This window comes from Myotis myotis, unplaced genomic scaffold, assembly GCF_014108235.1.
Source record: "Myotis myotis isolate mMyoMyo1 unplaced genomic scaffold, mMyoMyo1.p scaffold_m19_p_3, whole genome shotgun sequence".
Classification (NCBI taxonomy): Eukaryota; Metazoa; Chordata; class Mammalia; order Chiroptera; family Vespertilionidae; genus Myotis; species Myotis myotis.
The window spans coordinates 91,099,463-91,108,045 of record NW_023416335.1 but is presented as its reverse complement, the minus strand read 5'-3'; the positions used below and the strand labels follow the sequence as shown (position 1 = coordinate 91,108,045).

At 38.6% G+C, this 8,583-nt stretch overlaps 1 non-coding gene across 1 annotated transcript; it reads right to left on the bottom strand.

The window, feature by feature from the left end:
• Window positions 1-444: 444 nt before the first annotated feature.
• Window positions 445-581, bottom strand: LOC118652336. Its single transcript, XR_004966580.1, has one exon. It is a non-coding gene; the product is annotated as a small nucleolar RNA SNORA2/SNORA34 family (small nucleolar RNA).
• Between the last annotated feature and the right edge of the window lie 8,002 nt (window positions 582-8,583).

Here is an 8,583-nt window from a genome sequence, read left to right as displayed (position 1 = left end):
GCATCAAAGGAGTGGGTGAAAAATTTTATTTAAAAAAGATCATGCAGGATCTTTAGTGATAGTGGTGCTTACAAACTATAGATGTCACAAAGCTGCACGCTAAAAATCAGAAATTTCACCAAGTGTAAATATGTATCAAGAAAATTAACCTTAAAACCAAAAGCCATCAGAGCCATTTTTTACTTCTCTATTGCCAAAAACCCATCTGATGACCCATTGTTCAACAGGCATTCTTGCCCAGGAATATAAACTGGTACAGCCTTGGCATTTTGATAGAAATTCAAATGCATAAAGACTTCAACTTAGCAAAAAAAAAAAAAAAAAAAAAAAAAATCACTACCTACTTGGCTCTCTATATGCATACTTAATGCCATTTACTACATTGTTTATAATTGCAAATGGAAACCCAAATATCCATAGAATAGTGCTAGTCAGTTTTTCCCCAGATGTTTCTTTCTAATGAATTGACCATTACATTTCCTAAGTTCTGAAATGGCCAACAGACCATAGGAAGACATTTCTTTAGGCTCCTGCTTGAAACCAGCATCTTCAGAAAACTGCTGGCCTTGATTCAGGGCCAAACCACATAGACTTTTATTAGTATAAATTCCTGATTAAATGAAAACAATACCTATATTTGAAGAAAAAAAGCAATATTTATATAATCTTGGGGTGAGGAAGTACTTTCTAAGAATAATACCAAAATCAGATACAATTTTTTAAAAGGTCAGTAGTTTTTATCATTTTTAGCATAAATGTCCTAAATAACCTTTTAAAGTTTAGAGCACTGGAAAAAAATATATGTTGCATCATATTAAATTAAAAGTCAAGGTCCTTAATATATAATGAGCTCTTAGAAATCAATAAATAGATGACTACAACAGAAAGAAAATGGCAAAAGACATTAGTGGGGACTGTCAAGAGAAGAAATACAGATGATTAATGCATTTTCGACACAATGTTCACTCTTACTACAATTGCAAAAGTGTCAAATAAAAGCAAGAATAAGATACTATCCTTCCTCTATCAATTGATAATGATTATTTTTAAAATCCTCACCTGAGGACATATTTATTTATTTTAGAGAGGTGAATGGAGAGAGAGAGAGAGAGAGAAAGAGAGAGAGAGAGAGAGGAGAGAGAGAGAAACATCTATGTGAGAGAGAAACATCAATCAGCTGCCTCCTGTATGTGTCCTGACTGGGGATCAAACCCCCAACCTAGGTAGGTGTACTGCCTGGGAATCAAACCTGCAATTTTCTGGTGTATGGAACAATGCTCTAACCAACTGAATCACCCAGCCAGGGCAGTTGATGAAGATTAAAAATAATAATATTCATTGTTGGCTAGGGTTCAGGGAAACAAGCAAATAACAGTGGTGTAAATATAGGTTCATCTTTACAGAGGAAAAATTGACAATATTTATTTAACATCTTTAACATTTATTAAAAATATTTCCTTTGTTGCTATAATTCCTACTGTAAGAATGAGGATAAAGGCATAAAAATAATTTATCTCAGGATTTTTAATATTAATAAAGTGGGAACACCTGAGCTTCTGAACAGGTTTTTCAACAGAATTAAGACCTGAGTTGAATAAAGTATACACCTTATATGTCATTAAAATTACATTACAAAAGAATATCAATTAACATAGGAAAATATTCAGGCTATGTTGTTTAAAGTCAAAACAGCAGATTTAAGAACTGTATTTATTATATGATCTTATTGATGTAAAAAATGTTATGTACACATGGAGAAGATATGGAAGAAGAAACAATAAAATATTGAAAACTATCTTTTTATGTTAGGATTATAAGCAGCTGGATTGTAAAGTTCCTCATGTGTTACCCAACAAAACCTGTTTTTGTTATACTTAGTTTGAATTGGTAATAGAATTTTGAGTCAGTGCTGTCACGTTGACAGAAATTGAATCAAGGATAAAACTTAGGCTTGACCTCTAGCATGATAGATGGCTATTAAATGGCAAAATGATTTATTGATGGGATGGTTTTAAATATTCTGTGTGATTTAAAGTGAGGATTTTGGAACAACTGGAATTTGGATGATCTTATTTGGTAGACTTCTTAGGACTCTGTTTTTATAAAGTCCTATGCAGCCATCTGGGAAAGATCATCTCAGGATAAGCTTGGCCTCATAGCAAAGCCTCACAACAAGAAGCTAACTGGTTCTGTTATCATAGTGCCTTCACTCACATGTGTCTCAGTGCAATTCTCTTAGATTTCCTGAATCCTGAAAAGGGACCTGGTTGAGTTAAACCAGGGGTAGGGAACCTTTTTTCTGCCAAGGACCATTTGGATATTTATAACATCCTTCATTTAATATAAATTTATGTTGCTATGAAAAAGCTCCTAGATTTATTGAATTTTGAGTCAGGTCTGTGGTTGCCTTGACAGGGTCAGACCCAATGATTTCAAGGGACTTATAGGGCCTGTACACTGGGACATGAGAGAGAAACATCAACCAGCTGCCTCCTGCACACTCCCTACTGGGGATGTGCCTGCAACCAAGGTACATGCCCTTGACTGGAATCGAAACTGGGACCTTTCAGTCCACAGGCCGACGCTCTATCCACTGAGCCAAACCGGTTAGGGCTTTGGTGCCATTCTTATAGAAAGTAACCCAAAAGGAGAGAAAGGCATTCTGCCAACTGGCTCATCTTGCAGCTTGTGGAATTGCACCGTCCTTTGCACAAGCAGGGTAGTGTCCGCGTATCATGCCACCCACTCCACCTCTTGGATGGATCTTGCCCTGGCACTTAAACCCTGACAGGTCCTTAGTACTGCTGGCTGTAGCAAACCAGTTTTGACCAACTCTTAGTGGGAATGCCAAGAAGAAGGGAATTGGAGTCTGAGATATTACTGAGCTCCAAATTATGTTGATATGGACTAGGTATTTCTTTTTGGTCCAGTGGTTGTTAACCTTTACTCTTTTAACAGTAAGACACATTTTTGTATTAATTAAATATTATGTGTAATTCAAAACATAAAATTGGTAAGTCAGAGATGATTTACGTGGGAATGGGCGGGTGTGGTTAGAAACCCAATTACTCCATGTTACCTTTTCTCTAACCTAGGTAGGGGTACTTCTTGGAACTTCTTGAAAACCATGGATACATCTGATTTTCAGAGACATGCAATGACTTGGTCAATATATGTAGCAGCAGAGTCAAGGTTGGAATCCAGCACTACTTATCCTGGTGGATGTCCCCACCACATTGTGTGTTGTGTTCCTTCTCTAGCACGTCATCCTTAGAAACCCTCCACATCTGTGAGGTGAAGGATGTGTTAACTAACCTTCTTGTGTTAATCATTTCGGAATATAGATGTGTATCGTATCATCACATCACACTTTACACTTGCTCAATTATATCTCAGTAAAACTGAAAAAAATAAAAATAAAAAGGAAACCCTCCATGGTGCTTCTTTTAGAGAAACAGACTGTGTCTTGTGGTTAGGGAGGAAGAGGAGCACAGTAGGTGTCACATGATGGAGATGTGAGAAACTATAAGAGCCTCAATGGGAAAGCCACACAGTGCCTCCACACACTGAGGCCCTTGACAATGAAGCCAAAACCTCCTTCAGGCTGTGTTTTCTGGAGGACATGAAGGGGCTTCTCTGCAGGCGTTCCCTCCTGCTGTTCTGTGTGGCTTGAATCTGCGGGCCTTTCAAGGTCACAGTGGGCCCTCTGAAAGAACCTTTGATTTAACGTGTACAGGAATTCCCACTGGCATATTAAATGTTTTTCTATTTTATCATTTTCCTGCAGCTAGCAGCTTTTGGCATGCAGGCTGTTTTTATGAACATTATAAGTAAATATTCTAGGGTGAGTTACAGTGATGAATATGGACATGAAAGCCTAAGGCTGGAAGATATTAGGCTTCCTTGAAAAAAAGTGGGAATGGAAAAAGTAAATATCAAGGATTTTAAAGTATTTGTCAAAGCTTTGCAACTCTGCACTGTGCATCCAAAATCCAAATTTAATAGAATTAGACCAATAAAACCAAGTTGGTTTAAAGAGATATATAGCTAGATATCCAAAAAATTTAATGGGTTTTACTTTGAGCTTGGGGCTTTTATTAAAAGAAAGAGACTAAGCAAAGTTAGATTTTCACATCAATAACCATTAATTTTGTTTTCCAGACAGAACTAGTCCCTTCCAGACTTTTCTACAAAGCATGACAGACAGATTCCTAAGATATCAAGCTACTACCCAGAGTTTCCAGGGGCCATGGGCTACTTTTGGTCCAAATGTCCCTTTGAAAAATATTCCCCCAAATAAATTAGGTGTGGACTGTGGTATTAGGCTCCAGTGCCCTCTTGAATTGGACAGTCTTGGTGAGCTGCTTGAAAGCTGAGGTCAGGAAAACTTTTCTGGACACTGAGTTATTCACTGGTTATGCCTGTTTTATAGTCACAGGCCTGGAAATCCCCAGAGAAACTATGCATAGTATATTGGTCAACAGTTCCAAAGTGATATCTGCCTCAAGATGCCCCCCACAAGCATCTTTTCTACTTTCTCTTCCTTCTCATAGTCCTCAGCACGGGTCAGAATGATTGAAGATGGGGAGCTCAACAAATACAGTTGATTTATTTTTTAAAAAATATATATTTTTATTGATTTCAGAGAGGGAGGGAGAGGGAAAGAGAGATAAAAAATACCAATTATAAGAAAGAATTATTGTTTGGCTGCCTCCTGCATGCCACTGGGGATCCAGCCCACAACCCAGGCATGTGCCCTGATTGGGAATCAAATTGTGGCCTCCTGGTTCATAGGTTGACATTTAACCACTGAGCCACAATGGCTGGGGTACAGTTGATTTACTTTGCTACACTAATTTTGCCCTATCAATCTATTCTACCTATTCCTCAATTGAATTTGCCCCTCTGCTACCTTGAGTCTAAACTTATTTGAATCTAAATCATTTCACAGTTTTCTAATTAGCTTGAGTACATTTATTCAATAAATCCATAAATTTTCTTCCCTTTCAAGGTGTTAGCAACCTAATATTATTTGCTGTCATCTTCAAATTTAAAAGCCTAGTCTAAACCCAGATAAATTACAAAGTCAGCATCAACCATATAACAGGCAGTCAATAAATATATTGTCAAGAGGACCTTAGAGGGCCTGCGGGGAGGGAGGGAGGAAGGAAGAAAAAGAAAGGGATAGAAGGAAGGAAGGAAGGGAGAGAGTGAGGGAGGGAGGGAGGAAGATAGTATGTTGTTTAATCTCCATGTATTTGTAGGCTTGTTTACTTCCTTTTAGCAATTGATTTCTAATTTCAAGGCATTGTGGTCAGAGAATATGCTGGGTATAATTTCAATCTTCTTGAGTTTGTTGATGCTAGTTTTGTGACCCAACATATGGTCTATCCTTGAGAATGTTCCATGTGCACTGGAGAAGAATGTATAATCCGATGTTCTAGGATGAAAGGTTCTGTAATGTCAATTATGTCCATTTGGTCTAGTGTTTCATTTAAGGCTGATATTTCATATATATATATACACATACATATATACACTAGTGGCCCGGTGCACAAAAATGTGTGCACTTGGGGGGGGTCCCTCAGCCCGGCCTGTGCCCTCTCGCAGTTTGGGACCCCTCGGGGGATGTCCAGCTGCTGGCCAGCACAAATGGGGGCATAGGATCAAGTCCCCCTGCGCCAGAAGACCCAGAGTCAAGTCCCCACCCACTTGTGTGTGCCTCCTGGATGCAGCATTCAGCCTCATGGAGGGGCTGACAGGCCAGGACACTGCAGCGGAGGCGTGGCGGGGGCAGAGCGGCAAGGCTGCATTGGCCAGTCGGAGTGGGTAGGTTGTGCCTCGCTGCTCACCCCCGTGGCCCTCGGCCGGGTCCACAGGCCTGGACACTGCGACAGCGGGACTGAGGGGACTGGGTGCTGCCATCTTGTGGCTATGGGCGCCGCCATCTTTGTGACAGAGTGATGATTAATTTGCATATTACTCTTTTATTAGATAGTATATATATATATATATATATATATATATATATATATATATATATTTCGGAGAGGACGGGACAAAAAGATAGAAACATGAACAATGAGAGAGAATCATTGATCGGCTGCCTTATGCATGCCCTACACTCGGGATGGAGCCTCCAACCCGGGCATGTATGTGCCCTGACCAGGAATCGAACCATGACATCTTGGTTCATAGGTTGATGCTCAACCACTGAGCCACATAAGCTAGGCAAGACTAATATTTCATTATTGATTTTCTGTTTGGTTGATCTTAGAGCTGTCAATGGAGTATTAGGGTCTCCAATTATGATTGTGTTTTGATCTTTTTTTAATTTTTTTTATTGCTTAAAGTATTACAAAGAGTAGTGCATATGTTTCCTTTTTTTCCCCATTGACCTCCCCTGGCCTCTCCTACCTCCCAGTATCTTGCTTCCATTGGTTATGCTTATATGCATGCATACAAGTCCTTCGGTTGATCTCTTACCTCTCCCCCACTGCAACCCTACCCAGCCTTCCCGCTGTAGTTTGACAGTCTGTTCCATGCTGCTCTGCCTCTGTGTCTATTTTTGTTCATCAGCTTATAATGTTCTTTATTATCCATAAATGAGTGAGATCATGTGCTATTTTTCTTTCATTGACTGGCTTATTTCACTAAGCATAATGCTCTCCAGTTCCATCCATGCTGTGGCAAATGGTAAGAATTCCTTCTTTTTTTACAGCAGCATAGTATTCCATTGTGTAGATGAACCACTGTTTTCTAATCCATTCATCTGCTGGTGGGCATTTAGGATGTTTCCAAATCTTAGCTATGGTAAATTGTGCTGCTATGAACATAGGGGTGCATATATCCTTTCTGATTGGTGTTTCTGGTTTCTTTGGATATAGTCTTAGAAGTGGGATTACTGGGTCAAATGGGAGTTCCATTTTTAACTTTTGAGGAAATGCCATACTGTTTTCCACAGTGGCTACACCAATCTGCATTCCCACCAGCATTGCAAGAGGATTCCTTTTTCTCCACATCCTCTCCAGCACTTGTCGTTTGTGGATATGTTGATGATAGCCAATCTGACAGGTGTGAGATGGTATCTCGTTGTTTTGATTTGCATCTCTCAGATGATTAGTGACTTTGGACATGTTTTCATATATCTCTTGGCCTTCTGAATGTCCTCTTTTGAAAAGTGTCTATTTAGGTTTTTTGCTCATTTTTTTATTGGGTTGTTTATCTTCCTTTTGTTAAGTTGTATGAGTTCCCTGTAGATGTTGGAGATTAAACCCTTTTAAGAGATAACACTGGCAAATATGTTCTCCCATGCAGTGGGATTTCTTGTTTTGTTGATGGTTTCTTTTGCTGTGCAGAGCTTTTTGTTTTGATGTAGTCCCATTTGTTTATTTTCTCTTTAGTTTCCATTGCCCTAGGAGCTGTATCAGTAACAATATTGCTATGACAAATGTCTGCTATTTTGCTGCCTATAGCTTCTTCAAAGATTTTTATGGTTTCCCATCTTACATTTAAGTCCTTTATCCATTTTGAGTTTATTTTCGTGTATGGTGTAAGTTGGTGGTCTAGTTTCATTTTTTTGCAAGTATCTGTCTAGTTTTCCCACCACCATTTATTGGAGAGACTTTCTTTTCTCCATTGTATACTCTTGCCTTCTTTGTCAAATATTAATTGCGCATACTGGCTTGTGTTAATTTCTGGGTTCTCTGTTCTGTTCCACTGGTCTATATGTCTGTTCTGGTGCCAGAGCAGGCAGTTTTGAGAACAGTGGCTTTGTAGAATAGCTTGATATCTGGTATTGAGATCCCTCCAACTTTGTTCTTCTTTCTCAAGATTGCTGCAGCTATTTGGGGTCTTTTTTTTATTCCAGATGAATTTTTGGAGAGTTTGTTCTACGTCTTTGAAGTATGCCATTGGTATTTTAATGGGGATTGCGTTGAATTTATAGATTGCTTTGGGTATTATGGACATTTTAATGATGTTGATTCTACCAGTCCATGAACATGGTATATTCTTCTATTTGTTAATGTCTTCCTCTATCTCTCTTTTCAATGTCCTTTAGTTTTCGAATATAGGTCTTTTACATGCTTAGTTAAGTTTATTTCTAGGTACCTTAATTTTTTTGGTGCAATAATAAATGGGATTTTTTTCCCATTTCTCTTTCTGTGAGTTCATTATTAGTGTATAAAAAGGCCATGGATTTCTGGGTGTTAATTTTGTATCCTACTACTTTGCCAAATTCACTTATTAGGTCCAGTAGTTTTTTGATGGAGTCTTTGGGGATTTCTATGTATAGTATCATGTCATCTGCAAATAAGGACAGTCTTACTTCTTCTTTTCCAATGTGGATGCCTTTTATTTCTTTTTCTTATCTGGTCAATATGGCTAGAACCTCCAGTACTATATCAAACAGGAATGATGAAAGTGGGCAACTCTGTCATGTTCCCGTTTTTAGGGGAAATGAGTTTAGTTTTTGCCCATTAAGTATGATGTTGGCTGTACATTTGTCATATAAGACTTTTATTATGTTGAGGTATGGTTCCTCTATTCACACTTTGCTGAGAGTTTTTATCAAGAAAGGAT